This window comes from Centrocercus urophasianus, unplaced genomic scaffold (genome assembly GCF_019232065.1).
Source record: "Centrocercus urophasianus isolate 14NV4802_14NV808 unplaced genomic scaffold, USGS_Curo_1.0 seq_13, whole genome shotgun sequence".
Taxonomy (NCBI): Eukaryota; Metazoa; Chordata; class Aves; order Galliformes; family Phasianidae; genus Centrocercus; species Centrocercus urophasianus.
Window position 1 is genome coordinate 39,204,823 of NW_024884475.1, and position 17,481 is coordinate 39,222,303.

The 17,481-nt window shown below is 38.4% G+C and overlaps 1 protein-coding gene across 3 annotated transcripts in view; it reads left to right on the forward strand.

Moving 5' to 3' along the window:
* ADAMTS3 (ADAM metallopeptidase with thrombospondin type 1 motif 3) overlaps positions 1 to 17,481 on the forward strand; it is a 246,680-nt gene that overhangs the window by 11,024 nt on the left and 218,175 nt on the right. For all 3 annotated transcript variants that reach the window (XM_042811523.1, XM_042811524.1, XM_042811526.1), the window contains exon 2: positions 12,777 to 12,912. The gene's annotated coding sequence lies outside the window, so the exon portion shown is untranslated. The remainder of the gene's footprint in view (positions 1 to 12,776; positions 12,913 to 17,481) is intronic.

A 17,481-nucleotide genomic window follows, 5' to 3' on the forward strand; every position in this document is an offset into this window, starting at 1 on the left:
TCTAAGTATAGTTAATGCTGTTGGTCATTGGGCTGCCAGAGCTGTAAAATCTGGGGCAAGCAGGCAGGCCTCAGATTTTTCAGACATTTTTCTTCTGTCTTTCATCTTGATGCTGTTTCAGAACTTAATCAGCCCATCCCTTTGCAGCATTCACTGCTTTTCCACCTGCTTGCTGTCTCTCTTTGAAGTAACCCAGTGTTTAACACTGCTAATCTTTAAAATAATGGAACAAACTTGCTAGCTGATCTCTCTTTCTGGACTAAGGATGCCAAATGGAAATTGGCAGGTGTTAGGACTCTCTTACTGCCTAGTTGTCTTTGCAAAGCCATCTGTATTTGCAGCCATGTGGCCAGCTGGGAGGAGAACCTCTTTGTTTTTTCTCATGATAATGTTGGACTACTTATATTTAACTGACCTGACTTATTTCTAATGGTAAATAAAGTACTGTTTGTTCCTTTGAGGCTCAGCATAGCACAAAGAGTAACAGCAACTGCTGTTCTTATAATTGAGGCTTGTTCCTCTTTTTTAAAGTCTGAGGGATCACAAGTTTGTATTTTCATAAAACAAAAGAGAAGGGAGCAGGCCAATGGGGAATTGCACCACATAAAAGCTGTCTGAGGGAATGTGCTTAATCCCTTTTTTTTTTCATTCTTTTTTTTTCTACTTTGTATTTAGGACTAGTTTAGGCCATGATTTCATAATATTAGAACTAGATATTGCTGGATCTCTCAGCAGTGCAAGCATGGTCTGGATTAAGCTGGACTATGCAATTGCCATTGTTTCACATTAGAGGACACAATTACAGAGTTTTTGCTGACATCAGGGTTTTTCTTGCCAGTGCCATGCCAACTGCAGCAGGATGGAGCATACTGGATCTAGCGAAAGGTTAGGCACAGAAAGAGAGGAGGTGCTACAAGCCTGAAGCTACAAAGTTAGCCTGCCAAAACGTTCTAAACATATCTAAGTTGGCAAAATGAAAGAACTGTTTCTGTAGTTATCCATGTGGATTCACTTGTCAGTTTCAATGTGAATGTTCCTAGAGAGTTGATTTAAGATTGGATCTGAGTACTCTGATTCAGTTTAACTGCATCTCTGTGTAAATATAATGAAGATAGGCATGCATTATTTTTTTTCCAGGATTGTGTGATTAGTGTTTTGGGAAAAGTTCAAGCATGGTACAGTAGCAACTTGAAAAGGAGGGGTAGAATCCACTTGCAGACCAGCATTTTTGCTCATCTGAAATGTTAGGGTACAGTTCTCACTAGCAGCTTTTCTGTGCTGAAGATTGTATCTCTCTTTCTGCACTCATAAGATACAGTGCTGGAATGGCACGTTCTTGTGTCAGCATTTCTGGAAATGTGAGACATGTTCCTCTCATCCCAGCTTCCAGGGAAACAAAAATAAAACGTACTCTCTTGAATGGCATTGTATTTCAGCTGGAATGGGAGAAAAGTAACCTCTGCTTCCTTCTGCTTAGAAACTAAGGACCCTGAGCTGGAGTGAACATCAGCTTACCTGGCTATTACCTAGTATATCCGAAGTCAAGAGTTGCTATTGCCTTGGTAAGCAGTGAGGGAAACTGGATTGTTACTCAGCTGATAAGCTTTCTCACCTTTCCTCAGTTTGCGTCCTGCCAAGCCTACTGCAGCTGCTTCTGCAGGGTCTGACAAATCCCAATCAGAGACTCAGCAGAGAATTTCTGCAGCCCAGTAATTGATCTTTAATAGAACTGCCATTACTGTTGCTAATTTGTATCTAGCCTTCAGTCAGTAGATGCCAGGCTGACATAGGAAAATTGAAAGTCCCTAGCAAGGACAAAACTGTTTCACCATACTGGTGATTTACTATAATTGGTTTCAAAGATATCAGTTTTGCATCCACTCATGAACAGTAAAAAAGATGTTTTTGAAACTTACTATTAGAGTACAGCTGGGAAATTGTGATACAATCATAAGCTTGATTTTTGCTTTGTAAGTCCAAGTCTTAAATGCATTAAATAGAGGAGCCAAAAAGATTGAAAAGCTGCTTGGAATGTTGATGTGTACCACGCATGTTGCAACAGGAATATGTTGTTAATTAGAAACAAATGCCAGCCTTCAGCATCAGCCAGTTTGGGGTAAAAGGCCTTGTCAGATGGGCCTCATTTTGTTTATCTTGTATTTGCCTGGGGACCGTTTTCTAGATGTTGATCAAAAGTGGTGTGTAATTGTTTCATAGAAGACAGAATGCAAAACTATGGTAAATGATTGATCCTTGAAAGTTCAAGAGGCTGAGTAGAAGTCTTTGAATTGTAGACCAAATACATTCTTGCAGTTAGAACAAGCCAAGAAGTTGTTCCTTCAGTCTGATCTATAAAGATGAATTGTTTTAATTTACACTGAGATAGGCTAGGAGACTTCAGACTCAGACATGGTAACTTTAGAACCACTAGAACTTGTGTGGTAGAGTCACTGGACTTATTTCAATCTTCCTGGTTGAGTACTAGAATGGATAGCCATCATAACTACATTTTTGGGTTTGGTACTCGTTTTGCTTTTCTTTGGGAACACATTTCAAGAAATGCTGGAATATAACTTTTTTTCTGACAGAAAATTTTAAATAAAAATTTGTCTTGTAGTTTTTGAAAAGCTGAATTGAACTTAAAGGGTCTATTTGAGTCTGGTCTATTATCTCCTTCCTGGTTGAAGTATCCTGCTATGTGGCAATTGTAAGAAAGAGTATTATTTTTCAATGCTTGGGAGAGATGAATAGCAGTGGAACATTGTCTCGCTGTAGGCTCTTCTGAGTATGATTTCTTAACTCAAGATCTTTTAGAGCTGTTGCCTTCAGTGCACTGAGAACAAACCTTATGTAGTAGATGGGGAGAAGGTTACAGCCAGAGATGGTTGAGCGTTCATGAAAATGGTAATGTGGACATCTGTGGTTACAAGCTGAAAATGTGTTTTTAATGATGTTTTCCTAAGTTTTCAGCGTATGATGTAGCATCATTATTAGATTTGAATTTGTTATACTTAAGATCATTTTCATTAGTTCTCATTATTTTAATAGTGAAGGCAGTGAGGAAAAACTCAGATGCAAATACAGCCTTGTCCTTGGTGGTGGAATTGTAACTCCAGATCCCAAGGTGTGTTGCCACTTTGCAGGATAAGTTTGTTGTTGGTTTATACTACGACAATTTGCTTTGATCGGTTGAGTTTCTTAAATCTGCCTCTGAGAATACAGTCTCTGAAAAGTGAGCGCGTGGAGGTGGCTTGGCTTCTCACCCTAATGATTAATATCCCCCTTTTTAGGAGAAGGGATCATTCCCTCATACGATACTGGATTATGAATTGTGGTCAAGGACATGCATGTCTAAAGAGATCTAGTTTGCTATCTGCACACCTGGCTTTCTCTGCTAATAGCTTTTCATTTTGGTTTCTTTTTCTGAAGCTTGCCAGCAACCACCTCTCTCACTGTTTCTTGCCGTGATTCTTGGTCATGTAAGTTGCTTTCTTTTCTGTACTCAAGGAAATAAGGTAGGGGAAAGAGGAGATGATTGTATGCATTCCAGCATAAGCATGGATTTGATGATACTGGATGGGTGTAAATGTCTTGCTGGTTTTAAAACAAAGCTTGTCGCTAAAAGTGTCTGGTTGATAAAATGTAAGAAAGATAGAATAATTCCTTTAATGCCAAGGAACTTTTCCTGTGGCTTAAAGCATTGCACTGGAAAAGGTTAGGTCCAGGACAGGAGACCAGATAATAAAGAAGAATGTGTGCGATCAGTCTGGAAGTGTAGGAGTCTCATGCTTGAAAAATCTTTTGTGTATTTCTCATTCCTAGAAAGATGTTGCCCATTTAATAAAATAACTTCAGATTAGGTTACAAATAAAAATTGACAAACTAGGTAGCTTTCTAGAAGCAGAAGTGGACACATTTCCCTGGCATTGGTTGTCATAAGCTTTTCTTGCAGGGGAAAGGTTGTGGTAAAGCTTGCTACTAAGACAACAGCCAGTCTTGCCAACCTGTTCCTTCCTGGACAAATCTGATGACTGCTACTTGAGCTCCAAGCCCAGTGTCATGCTGCTGATTTGTGTGAAAAGAAAGGAGTCATAAAAGGGATCTTTCTGAAAGGGAGAAAACTTAAACTTTCTCGCATCTTTAGTAAGGATGCGTAGCTTTGAATAGCTAGGAGAGAATTGTGGATTAAGAAACTCTGGTCTTTTTCATTTCACTGAAGAAATGTGGAATGAAATTTGGTGAATCCTGAGAATGGCAGGACGCATTTCATTCTGGCACAGTGTTGAGTTAAAATTATTCTCTTCACAATTGCTGAGTGCAAATGTACTAGTTTTACCTTTTATCCTTGATCTCAGTTCAACTTCCAGTGAAAGGTGGGTGTTGTTTGGTTGGGGTTTTTTTTGAACAACTTTGTGCAGTATTATTTTCACTGTTAAATGAGGCAGAGAGTTTAGAATCAGGTTTTTAACAGGTGCAGCACCACTGTATGTGTCAGTACCCCTTTCAAAATATGAGCTGCAGGCATTCACGCTGTAATGTAAAATGCAGAACCTGTCAGCAGTCAACTACAGGCAATGTTTACAGGTAGTCATACTCTTAATTTTTTCCTGTTTGTGTTTGTTGTTTCAACACTAAAAAAAAACTTCCTTTGATTTGGGCATTGAAGCCTGAAGTGTTCAGGAAAACAAAAGAAATGTTGAGTTCTCAGTCATAGGTTGGACATCAAAAGGGGAGCATGTGTATGCTGATTGTAAATGGTTAGAAGGGCTCAAAGGAAGCATTTGGCAGAACTAGGAGAGGAAATGAGATTTTTTCACGTTTGGATTGTAACAAAATCCATACACTTCTTGTGTGATGCACATCCGTATCTTTTGTACTGACTTCAGTTTCCCTTTTTCATTATGAGGTAGTTGTGTGTTCAGACGATACCCTGGAAAATACAACTGTGTGTGCTTTCACTTAAATGCTGCGTAAACTGAACAAAGATGTTTTCCAAGCAGAATTGGGATTTACAGATACGCAGGCCCAGTTTTGAGATAGCTGAGCCTTTTTTCAGTAATCATAAAATGCTTTTAGAATTGTGAGGCAAAAGATCTGTTCTCCTGGTTTGATTCTCAAGAGTCTTTTTACTGTCAGTAGTACCTCTGTTAAATAGTATCTTACGTCTTGCAGATGATTACGTGATTTTAACTTTGATAAACCTGGGTAAAGTTGAATATATGCAAGTTAATTATTTCCAAAGTTTATTTGCAAAGGTAGACAGCTGCCTCTTGGATATTTTCTTGAAATAGAATGTGGGTGGAACAGGGAAAGTAGGAGGAAAAATGCTGTTCTGGTTTTACATGCAGTTTGGAAAATTCTCAGTATTTTGCTGTTCATGTTGTCACTCTCACTACTATGTGGTGTGTCTAGCAAATACACCTTTCAGTATGGCAAACAATATTGTTCCTTAAGTGCATCTCCAAATCCTTGTGGACCTACTGCCTAGCAAATGGATGCAAGCTATTTTTTCCCACCTGACACTGTACTATACTAATATCTCAAGTGAAGTGGAGTTATTTGCCCTAGGTTGTGTATCACCAGAAGCTGTGAACTCTTTTAGTACAGCAGCAGAGTATAGCAGTGGCCATGAGTGGTGGGTGTGATACACAGAGCTGACGGTTTGTGTAGCTGGATGTTTTGGAATGAAACAGAGTGCCTAGTGGATTGTGAGTATAAGTGTATGGACAAGTATAAGTTAGTTTGCATTAGTATAGCATTCGTTTGCATTAGATGCTCAGGCCCAGGCAGGAATTGCAGAAGCAAGAGTGGGTTTGTCACTTTAAAGGCTCAGAAAGTATTGCAGACACCCAGTATCAGCCAGCACCATTTAAAGTGAGTGACTAGGAAACATTTGCAGATAGTGCAACCCACTGTGCCATGCTATAATACAGGAAAAACTTGTTCTCTTGAGTGTGAGTGTGTATCTTGGTAGAGTGTGCCATTCAAGTTAAGACTCAAATGGCTTAAACTGAGCAAACCTAGCAGGAAGATAACACACGATCTAAGATGATAAATGCTGTTTAAGTGTTTGAAATCATGAGGGTAGGATTATGATGGATTCTGTGATATTTCCAGCAGTCACATTCATGGCAGTTATGCAGACTCGGTTCGTAGCAGAGCATCTTGCTTTAGGCTGAACATACGTTTTGTTACAGGGAACAGTTTGGTAATTTGAGTCTTGCATCTTGTGGCTTTTAACATTTGGGTTCTGAATAGGTTCTGTGTTGACAGAGTGAGACTGACTGGCTTCATGAACTGTTTGGAATTTCTGTGCTTGTAACAAAAAGAGATGCTAAGGTGTGATTTCCAGCCTGCTCTTTCAGAGAAAGGAAAGGACCACTTGCTGCTTTATAGGTCCCCTTATCTTCAACACCTGTGGAAATCACAACTGGATTAAAAAAAAAACAAAAACAGCTGTATTCAAATGGGAGCCCAGTTGGAAGGAAGCTGAGATGCAGGAATTCAGTTTTGGATAATAGACATAATTGCCCTTAAGGGTTCAAATTAAACCTTTTTGGTTTGCATGCTTGACATAAGCTGATGGAAATCATATGGAGTGTAACTACAGATTAATGTAAGTCAGGAAACATACTTTTGTAAGGAAGTGAGAGTCAGAGAGACTGCACTGTAAAAATGCAATGTGGTCTAACCTTGGTTGGTTAATAATGTACTTTAATGGGAGTTGCTGCAGGCAGATGAAATTCTCTTCTGCATGAATTTCTGAACAGTTAGGCTAGGAAGGGAAAGGAGAAACATGGAACTTGAACTCTCTTTATGGCTTAGAACTTGAGCCCTTTTTGTCTAGAAATAATTAAAGGAGAAAATCTTTTACTAGGACCAAGTCAGTTGCTTATAAGTGTATCTAATAAAAGTCAAATAGTGGCAGTATTCTCTAGGCACATTATTTCTATTTTGAAATTTGGCAAAGAAGAACTTTAATTTAGAGAATTCGTATTGAAGTAGTCTAAAACTTGTGGGTGCAGCTGATGGGATTTACAGTATTGAGTGCTCAAGTTTTGTGCATTTATTTCCTTTTTTTTTTTTTTTTTTTTTTTTTAGCCTAGCTGACCAGTCTGCATAAAGAAACAAGATTTTTTTTAAGGCTCTGTAGTGCAGAGGAATTTAAAACTACACTGCTTCTTATTTATTCTTATTTAAAACTAGACTGCTTCTAAAAATGTTTTCATCCCTAAGCACGATGATGTTCTTCAAACTTAAGAACCATTCAGAGTCAAAATAAACATACCTACACCATCCTCCTCACGAGTGCCTTCTTATACCTTTTTTTTTTTTTTTTTTTTTTAATTACAGAAAGCCAGCAAGCCTTAGCACACCTTTCTAATCTGAAACACAACGAAATCTGTCACTCACTTTTGCTGAGTGTTTAAGCCCCAGGAATTGTGTTTTTAGTCTGTTCTGCACATATTCCTGTGGTTCACATTTTTTTGCTAATTAAAATACTGCATACTTCTTTCACTCATCTGATGAGAAATGTTTGTATTCCATATTTCCAGGAATTTTTTTGATACTTTCTAGAGTTACAGCTGAGACACCACGTCCTTATCAGCTTTTGTAAATGGAGGAGATCTGCGGGAGCAGATGGCTAAGTTAAAAGGAAATTAGTGATTGACTACAACCAGGTCCATTGATTCCAAAGCTGTAATATTTGCAAAGCAGCACTGTTCTTCATCTGTAAATCTTCTGCAGTTCATGTTTTTTATTTAGTTACTGCCTGTATAATTCTTGCTGCACAGAATGCAGCTAATACTTTTACTTTACAAAATAAGCAACCTCAGATTAATTGGATAATAAAAGCTTTGCTATGCTTGTGTTTTTCTCCTTTTGATGCTATTACCAGAAGACTGAGAGATAAGCTTTATTTGTTTGGAGATATCTAGAGTAATATTTTCAACAATAAGCCCCCGAAGATCAAATATGCATGTCTCCAATTTTTTTTGTGTAATATATGTGACCTTTCTCCCTTAAAATCCAGATTATCTAGAATGATGTAATTGTGGAAATCAGAAGATGATCGAAGCAGTGATGCTTTAGAACACATTAATACAACTTATATTTGCTTTTTAATAGGTAGTACTTCAGGTATTTCTGCTTCTCTTTGCTGCAGCATACTGATGGTGATATGAGTGGGTCAAAATAGAACAGAATGCAGCTGACAGACTAGCAAGAGCTTGAAGCTTTTGCATATTTACTTTTCCAATGCAGTCAATGAATCCCCTTAAGGAATGGAATTGAAATGAGAACAGTCTGGCTCTAAACTAACTATATATCACTTTGTTGCTGTCACAAGCTATTTCCTCGTGTGACAGTTCAGAGTTCAAATTGAAGGCCTATGTGGAAAATCAGCCCAAAGTGTGGAGGGTGTTGAAATGCAAAAGTGAGGACTGGACCACAATACAGTCTTTTAAAAATCCCCGTGGTAGTTTTTTAAGAAGATAGGGAAAACAAATTCTGAAGGTCTAGCTAAGCTCAAATTTGTTTGATGCTTTTATAATATTCCAAATTCTACAATACAAGGTTTTATTCTACAGTCTTAATGCAAAGTACAGATTTATCATGCAGACTTAAGCAAAGGAGATCTTGTGTTACTGTGTTGTCCTTACAATGGCTGTCAGCATCTCTGGGTTTGTAATGGTTTCTTATTTTTCTTGATTGCCATTTGGATACATACCACTGTGACCTACTTTACAGGGTCATAGTCAAACAGGATTTCTGGTCTCTGTGATTAAACCTTTGTGGTCTCTCCTTAATAAATTAATTGCTTGTGCTTTCTTCTTGCTCTTCATTTGTTTTCTGACCTGGAAAGTGAAAGCACATTTCCACATTCTTATAGTCTATTGGAAATTGAATATATTCAACCAGACTGAAATCCCTGCAAAAAGAAGATTCTCCCTAAAGGGTAAGAGTTCCCCAATCTCGTTATTGCTGTGAAGTTAAGTAGAGTTTGGTGCAACCTATAGTTTAGGGGCCTAATTGTGGACTTAGCTTTCTAGCTAAGAGTCAGAGACTCCCTCTGTGATTATGTAAGAGGAGCTTTGCTGGCACTTGCTTAGGGGCAGTGTCCTGATCAAGAAACTAATAAAGCCACTTGAGATTTTCAGTCGTTTGGAAACTGATCCTTTGTGTTGCTGAATGATTTTGGTTGTGTAATCTTTTTGGGTGTTGAAGATGCATGCATGCTGTAAAGTGCAGATTCAAAATGTGAAGGCCTAGTTGTGCAAATTAATTCTGTCTTGCCCAGCTTATAGCTATATTTATTTTTCTCACAGATGGCTCCTGAATATCTTATCTTAAAAAGTTTCTTGAGGTAGTTATGTGTACCATGCTGAACTGTAGTGTTGCTTTGGAACTCTGCAGGCTTCTCTCCTGCTAGATAAAAACTGGGGAAAAAAGACCTTGAAAATAATTGTTCCATGAATTATGCCCTTTGATGGCCACCGTACCATCGAGTGAGTTCAGGAGCAGGCATGGTAGGTTTTGGATTCATTTTTCCTGTCTCAGCACGTAGCTATTTAATGTAGGACAGTGTGACTGTAATGTGTTGCTAACAGTACTGAATTGTGGCCATCCAGTGCTCAAGTCTAAAGCCATCTCTTCTGTAAATCATTTACTGAATTTATTGATGGTCAGCTTTTAGTAGCTATGCAAACACACGAGTTTGGTATTTCCTGTTAAATCTGAATAAATACAAAGTATTTTTACGTACATAGACACATACACAGGCAAAAGTACTGACACATATGCAGTATCACGTTTGGAAGTTGTCTTACATTTGCAAAAGCAGGATTCTGTGGTGCTTTTGTATTTTCTAGACTAGCTTAGCTGTGGTTTACAAAGATACCATCTTAAATGTCAACGATGAAAGGCAACCGGGCTTCAAGTTTGAAATATAGGTTAAGGGTAAGCAGGATAACTGTTGCAGATGAGCAGCTTCTGTGTCGGGTGGGACAGTGTCTGCAGACAGATTCGGGCAAATGTTACAATAGAGCAACCATTTAACCTTGATGTGAACATTTCCTGCAGTCCCCATTTCTGTAGACAACATCTCAAGAGTAGACATTCCCAAAACGATGTGAAAGATGTGCCTAAAATTAGTTATGGGTTTTTAATCTTAGATAAACTTCGTGTGATGTAGCCAATATTTTGGCCTTGTGGAGTCTATTTTCCATAGCTTGAAGGGTATCTTAAACTGAGGGAGAACTATCGTGATGGGCAGCTTATTTGCTTAACTTCCTTTGATAAAACAGGAATATGTAGAGTGAATCTGCAAGACAGGATTCTAGCAAAAATGCTAGTGTGCTTAGCCAGAAAGCTTTCACAATGGAGAAAAAAAATAAGTGTGTGTTGCTACATTGTTTCAACACTTTTGGCAGTCACTATACAGATACAAAGTGAGTTATGTTTCTTTTCTTTCTTTTCCGTATGCTTTTTTTGCCATCATCTTTTGATCGAAGCAAAAAAGTAACAATCTGTGTATTATTCTAGAGATTAAGATTCTGCATCCTTCCTGCTTGCCTAACAGTAGTTCTGCTTCTGTGTGGTGAACTTCATAGTGCCCATAAGGGTTTAAAAAATGTATATGTATTGTAAGGTTAATACTCATTTCCAGAGAAAACAGTTCACATGCTTTATTATGAGCTTATCTTAACTAGTGATTGCATGCTGCCTCCTAGCCAGTATTATCATTTCAAATATCAATCTTCAGCCCTAGACGATGCTCTCCAGATAATTTTCTTTTCCCTTTACATTTAACTGAATTATACTGACAGTGGTGGTAGTATTATTCCTCACCTTGTTATTACTACCTACAGAGATCTAAAGCTTAAAGAATGACACAAGAGATTAGGTTCTTGTTTTTAAGTTTTCTTGATAAAGCAAGTGATGATCCAGTTAATGAGGTTCACTCAGAAACAGGTATGTTCACATATCTGTTAAACAGCCCCTTTAAATACAATGGGACTACACACACTTGGGTGACCATTGGACATTGTGGAATGTGTATTCTGCAATTACTGATTGTCTTTCAAGTGTTGCACTCATGTTTGCTGGATTTTTATGTAAGGGAAGGGCTTCCTGCCAGGTTCTCCAAGTTAATAGCTGTACTTAGACTCCAGACCTGTCTTCATTCAGCAGCTGTTGTTACAGCAGGGCTCTGCTCTTTGTTCATTCACATCCTCACATGGCCAAGTTGTGGAAAAGTGAGTAATTATTGACCTTCACGTGATAAAGTTTATAGAGGCTTTGTTTTCTGGAGGAGGTAGAGGGAAGTGAGTTAATATGACACACAAACTCAGGGTCCAAATATCAAACTGCTCAATTGCATAAAAGATCAGTTCTTAGAAGGCTTTTGCATGTCTTTGCATTTCCCAATACTTTATTCTCTTTTGTGCTAAGGGTAACTTGTATCTCCTCTTCAGCTGAATGGTTTTATTTATTTGTGTGTAAAAAATATTATTATTACTATGCACGCATAGTTGTGTGTGTATGGTCTTTGTCCAAGTTGGTGTGAAAGCAGATGCATTTCTGGTTCATTCAGAGCTGTAACAAAATACTGTTAATCAGCAGATTTTAATTAAAGAGTCTCTGCTTCTAATTAAGTAAGGAGGGCTCAATTACCACAGTAGATCAGTAGATTCTGTGAGGCTCTAAGTACTGTCTGTCTGTTGATTTTCATGGCAAATGACAAAAATCTTGAAAAATTGTATTCTGTATTTTTAATAAAAGTTGATGTTGGGAATAGAATAAAACTAGTCCAGAATCAAGAACTTTGTTTTGAGCCTGCTGGGGTATCCCTGACTCTTAACACCCTCTGAAAATTGGAGAGTCTTGGGCACATCCTCCAGCATTATGCAATGCAGGTGACTGCGTCCTCTTTCCTAGGAAATGCCTACAGTCCTAACAGCACCCAGCTGACGGCAGAGACTGCTGTAACAGTATTTTGATAGTCTGTAAAATGTGGCCACATCAATATTTTTATGTGGAGCAGCGTTGTGCACTTAAAGTGAGTCTCTGTATTATTTCTGCCTCTGTGCTGTGCTTCACAGGTTAGGTTTTGTGTGTACTAAGTATCCTTCTGAGGAAGCTCAACACTTCGTGTGCACCAAAAGCATTCCGGTATCTTATAAGAGTTTGAGTCGGTGGCTGGGTTGCAAATCCAGGTTCCTACAACAGCTGCTGAATGGGCATGGACCAGCAGAAGGGACTCAACATTTTAGTTGTCAGCACTGCACCCTGAAATGCTTCTTAGCTTATGCGAAGGACCAAATGGTGTATGCATGTTGTTGCTGTGTACCTCTACCCTTTGGCTCTTTGCAGTTTTCACCTCCCTTCTCAAGTGAAACCTCTCCTTACTCTCTTTCCCTGCCCTTCATTTCATTCTGGCAGTCACCCCAGCTGAATCCTTTATCTGCCAAAGCACCAATGCAAGCCTGTTTTTCATTCATATCCTCCCTTTATCCTGCTTGCAGTGATAAGTGTCAATGTTTTCACACAAGTGGGTTGAATGTGGCATGATCTGGAGCCCTAAGGCAACAACGGCATCTGCTGTAGGTAAGAAAGCAGCAGGATACCCAAACTATATGGAAACACCAGGAAGTTTCTAATGTAAATTTGGTAGTTCCTGGGCTGACAGGGCCGAGCATAAATGTTGCGTAAAGTTCAAGAAAATGAAGGACATGTCCTGGCTCCCACTTTTACATTCATGTCCTGTGTTTCAGAGTTTCAAATGGGAGAGTCTTGGCAAGAGAGAAGTTCATGCCATCAGTTTGCAAACCCCATCCCTGAACTCTACAGAAGAGCTTTGGGAAGAGAGTATCTACATAGGAGCAACTTTTCTCCTGGCTTGCCTCCCTGGTGAGTATCAGTGACCCCTTAATTCAGGTGCAGGTAAGAATGCTGCTTTCTATGCATTTCCTTTCAGTGTGGGATATCTGTGCATGGAGTTTCTGATGAAATGAAGGCATTGGTCTTGATTCTGAGAAGAGGCAGCGAGTAATTGCTAGTCTGCTTGCAAGAACTGTATTCCTCTAAAAGCAATTCCCTGTGAATGTGAGAGAAAACTTCCACGCACTAACTACTCAAAGCAGTGCTCAGTGGCTGCCTTGCCAATGTGCTTAGCTTTGTGCTTGTGGCAAGTACACCAAGCATGCTCTGTGCTTTGTTAACCCACATTTCTGTGATTTCTGTGTGAGAAGAACACTGTGTGGGTCTTCTCTTTGCCAAAAGCAGCAGCTGGTACAGCACATGGTGCCAGACACCAAAACGCTTTGAATCCTGTCCCACAGGTAACATGCTCATGTAGAACTTAGAAAGATTGCCAATACTTGGTTGTAAGAAAGCAGCAAATGTAGCAATTGGTCATGGTCATTTTCTTCCCCTAATGCTGTCAAAGTTCAGGTAAACAAGAGAACTCTGGCACTGAGGTTAAGAGTCTGTGGACTAGAAGCTAAGAAAGCTTATTCTTGTACTTCTTCCTCTATTTATTTTGTTATTGATCATTTTAACTCGCATCTTAGAGTTTACATCACATTTTAAGCTTTTCATGGTGGACGTCACCTTCCACGGTGTTTGTGTACTTCATTTACTGTGGAGTTTCTCTGACCTTTGCTAAACTTCTAAGGCAGATGCTAGAATATGAACAACAATTCAAGTTGTTCTTCTGTGCTGAGATAAACTCCAAAATTTATTGTAGGTGATGGCATGCGTGTGAGCTGTTATGTACTATGTTTCAGTTTAGATGCAGAAATGATTTTGGAACTGAGTCATGTAAAAGCAGGTAAAATTAAATAACTGTATGCTATCACAAGAAAAAGAAGCCCTTTCCACATTTCCAGATATTATTTGAATGTTGTGCTTGTGCATCATGAACCACATATATAGAAATGTCCTCAAGGAAGTGTAGTATATCTTTTTATAAATCAGTTTAAAATAAGAGGTGCATAGAGGTGCAATATTTTGAGATTTTTACTGCTTAGCATTTGTTGGACTTCACTGAGAGTTAAGAAGAGCTGAGTCTAGTCATAATTTATTGTGCTTAAGAGAAAAATAAAAATTATCATGTTTGACAAAAGGTGTTCATTTGTCCTGTTTACATTAAAAAAGGCAAAATTAGGCAACCTCTTAGGCATGGTGCCTCTTTGAGACAGATTGTATCCGTAGATGCATCTTGGTTATTAACAGAGAAATGTGTTTGGAATTAAAGCAGAGAGCAATTTGATAATTTTAAATGAAGAGGTTGAGATTTGAGTCTAGTGGTTCTAGAAAAATAAGGATGGTGTGAAATTGCTGCTAAACCTTTGGTGTGGGTAGAAGGTGTTAATGCATACTGAAGAGTATAGTTCTTCTCTATAACTATGGGTTTGTTAGAATAAAATCCATGGCCAAAAGACTGCAAAATTTCATGTTTATATCTGAACGTGGTATTTTTAAAAAGAAGTTTCATGCAGTGATGTGTAGTCGTTCCTAAAGTGAAAGGAAAGAAATGTGAAAAACGTTCAGCATGTCAGATTGATAGGTTAATAATGTGTGCATTTTGAATATAAATTTCTGCAAATGTATTATTGAACAAGAAACAACAAAGGTGTGGGTTTGTGAGAAGTAATCTAACTGCATATACTTACAGCTTGGAGACCTTCACTCTGTAGCTTCCTGTTGTGTGACCTTCAGCAGTCAATTCACTAAGTTCAACAGTCACTCTGTTTTGGGATTTCTGCTTTCCTTCTTTTCCTTTCTCTGTCCTACTTAGCTTGTAAAGTTTCCTAACTAGGGACTTGTCTGCACCTGTGCTTTGCTTTGACCACATAACACATATTAAATGTAAAATTTAATGGTTCAATGTGGGATTTCAATACAGCTTGGTTAATAGCTTGAAATATTCCATCTTTCCGGATATTAACACTTCTGCTATGTACTTCCAGATGTATAATCCTAACAGATTTAGTCAAACAGTGAATAAAAGATTTTGCTTGATAGGAGCTCACAAATCACCGGTTCTGCATTGTTCCTGTCCCACTTTGCTGTGATCTCATATACAGTTCTCAGAAATAAAGGCAGTTCAAGGTTCCGAACTTGCAGGTCACAGTGTAGTATGAAATGTTGTCTTGCAGAAAAGTATATGCACCATGACACAGTAGTTGTATGCTTATAGTCAGCATTTCCTTTGGAATATTTCTTGAAGTATCTAACATGCAGTTCATATTCCTGCAAAAGAAGGGATAAATAAGCTGATGACTTCTAAGTGGAAACTACGTAGTCCAGTTCACATGAGACATGTGTGTAATATTTCTGTTATTGCTTTCTAATATAAGTCTTCAAATTGGCTGCATGTATTCAGTCATTTCAACCTTCCAGTTATTTGGTTCTATCCGATGCTTAAGCTTTCCTCGTAACCCGTTGGGGTAACTGTTCAAATGAATGAAAAGACCAGTAAGTTGCTTTTTACATTTGCTATTAAAACAGCAGTATCAAAGGCCTGATTCTGATGCCATGAAAGCTCTGTGTAGCAAGTGTAAGTAAAGACACTTAAAGGATTCGGCTGTGCAAATTTCATTCATGTGATTCTTCAGACTATGAGGCCAGCCATAAGGCAAGTTTTTCCATTTAGTGTCATAGGAGTCCACCGAACACTGGCAACCAAATATAGCTCTAAAGAATTGGTGGCTTGTTTGCTTGTTTGTTTGTTTTTTTAAGTACAAAGGACAGCTTTGTTCTAAGGAATTTAGTCAGGGGACTTCATTAATGTTGTATGCAGCATGAATTTGCCTCCTGAAACATACAGCTATCACTCTAGATTGGCTTATCTGTATGATTACAAAATTATTTATAATGTATAGATGTACCTGCCTTAATTTTGCCATGAAAGGTAATGGGAGACAAAAGAATGAAGTTTGGATTTAATGCCAATGAGTTTAGTTCACTGGACTGAAGCAAGCGGTTGGACTTGCATCGTTCAAATCACTGTTGACATGATTCTTCCCTTTTCTGTCACGTTTCTTATGGATATAGTTGAGACAGATTACCCCCCAGGTTTAGTCAAGATTATAGTATTTTCTGTACTAATAAGATAGCATTTACAATTAATTCTTGGGTTCTGCTCATCCACACTTGTATGAGGTGCTTTTTTGAAAGCACTCAAGGTCCAAACGGTAAGTTGGCTTTTTCTCATGACTGAAGATTAAGCTTCATCCATAAATTTACCCAGATTAAGAGATCTCACAGTAGAAATAGAAGAATACTGCCACAGTAATTTCAGTGTAATCTTACTAAAGATTGAGACAGAATTGAAACTTGAAACAATTATATGCCAGCTCTTTATGCCAGAAGTAGAACATCTCTCATCCGCTACTATAAATTATTTCCTGGCCTATAAAACTATCTTGAATGGAAAGTATCTGGTGAATTGTCAGTGAGATCACACTTTCCTGTGAACATTATTTGCATATATTTAATGATTTTCTGATTTTCGTGACAGTAAAACAGTAAGTTTATGCAAGCAGGCCTAGAGTCTCATCATCATGTGTTTAGTCTGTACTGCTTTTCCTCCAGAAAAAAGAATGTTGTCCTCCAGATCTGGATATGATTTGATGCGTATACTGTTACAATACTGTTGTACACTTTAGTGCCTACAAGACTCTAAAAGAAACACCAAATGGTCTGATTCAAATCATGTAAGAATAATTGCACCAGAATTCTTGTAGCTTATGGTCATCTTAATCAACTGATAGTGTTCCCCCTGAGAAGTGTAAAGAAATGCTTTGCCAAAACTCATCTTTAAGCTTCCTCAGGTGTGTAAAGCAATACCTTTGACTTCAGTATGCCCCAGACAGCAGATAGGAGAGAACAAGCGAAGTTATTTGAAGCATACTGCTGCACAGTCTTTTGACACCAAGCCCTTTTTTGGCCATAACCATGAACAGGCATCCATGCTTGTCAGTGCTGATGGCTGCCTGGCTCACTGAAGCATTTTAATCTGTGGGCAAATTTGCACTTGCATGAACTTCCTGTTGCTGCCTAGCTAAGCCATGAAACATTGTTGCTGTCTCTGATGGGATATCCTTCAACAATTCTTCAACCTCTTCAAATCCTCTAGTGACTAAAACATGTTCTGGTGCAGTTTTTCATTTCAAAAAAGTAGGGGGGAAGGGGGGAGGAACTGGTAATAAAATTCTGATTTGGCAATTATTTTTGCTGTAGTGGCTAGAACCTGTTTTTGTCTTGAAAATCCATGTAGATGTCAGTTTGAGGTTTGGCCCTTATTCAGATTTTGTGTGAGTGTTCCAGGTACAGGTTGTTGGTGTTTTTGTTTTATTATTTTTTAAACAGAAGTGTAGTATTCACTGGAGACAATATGAAATTGGTATAAAGCTTCCTTAGCTTCTTATAGCTTTATCCTGTTCCCAAACTCTCTCAAGATATTATGGCAAA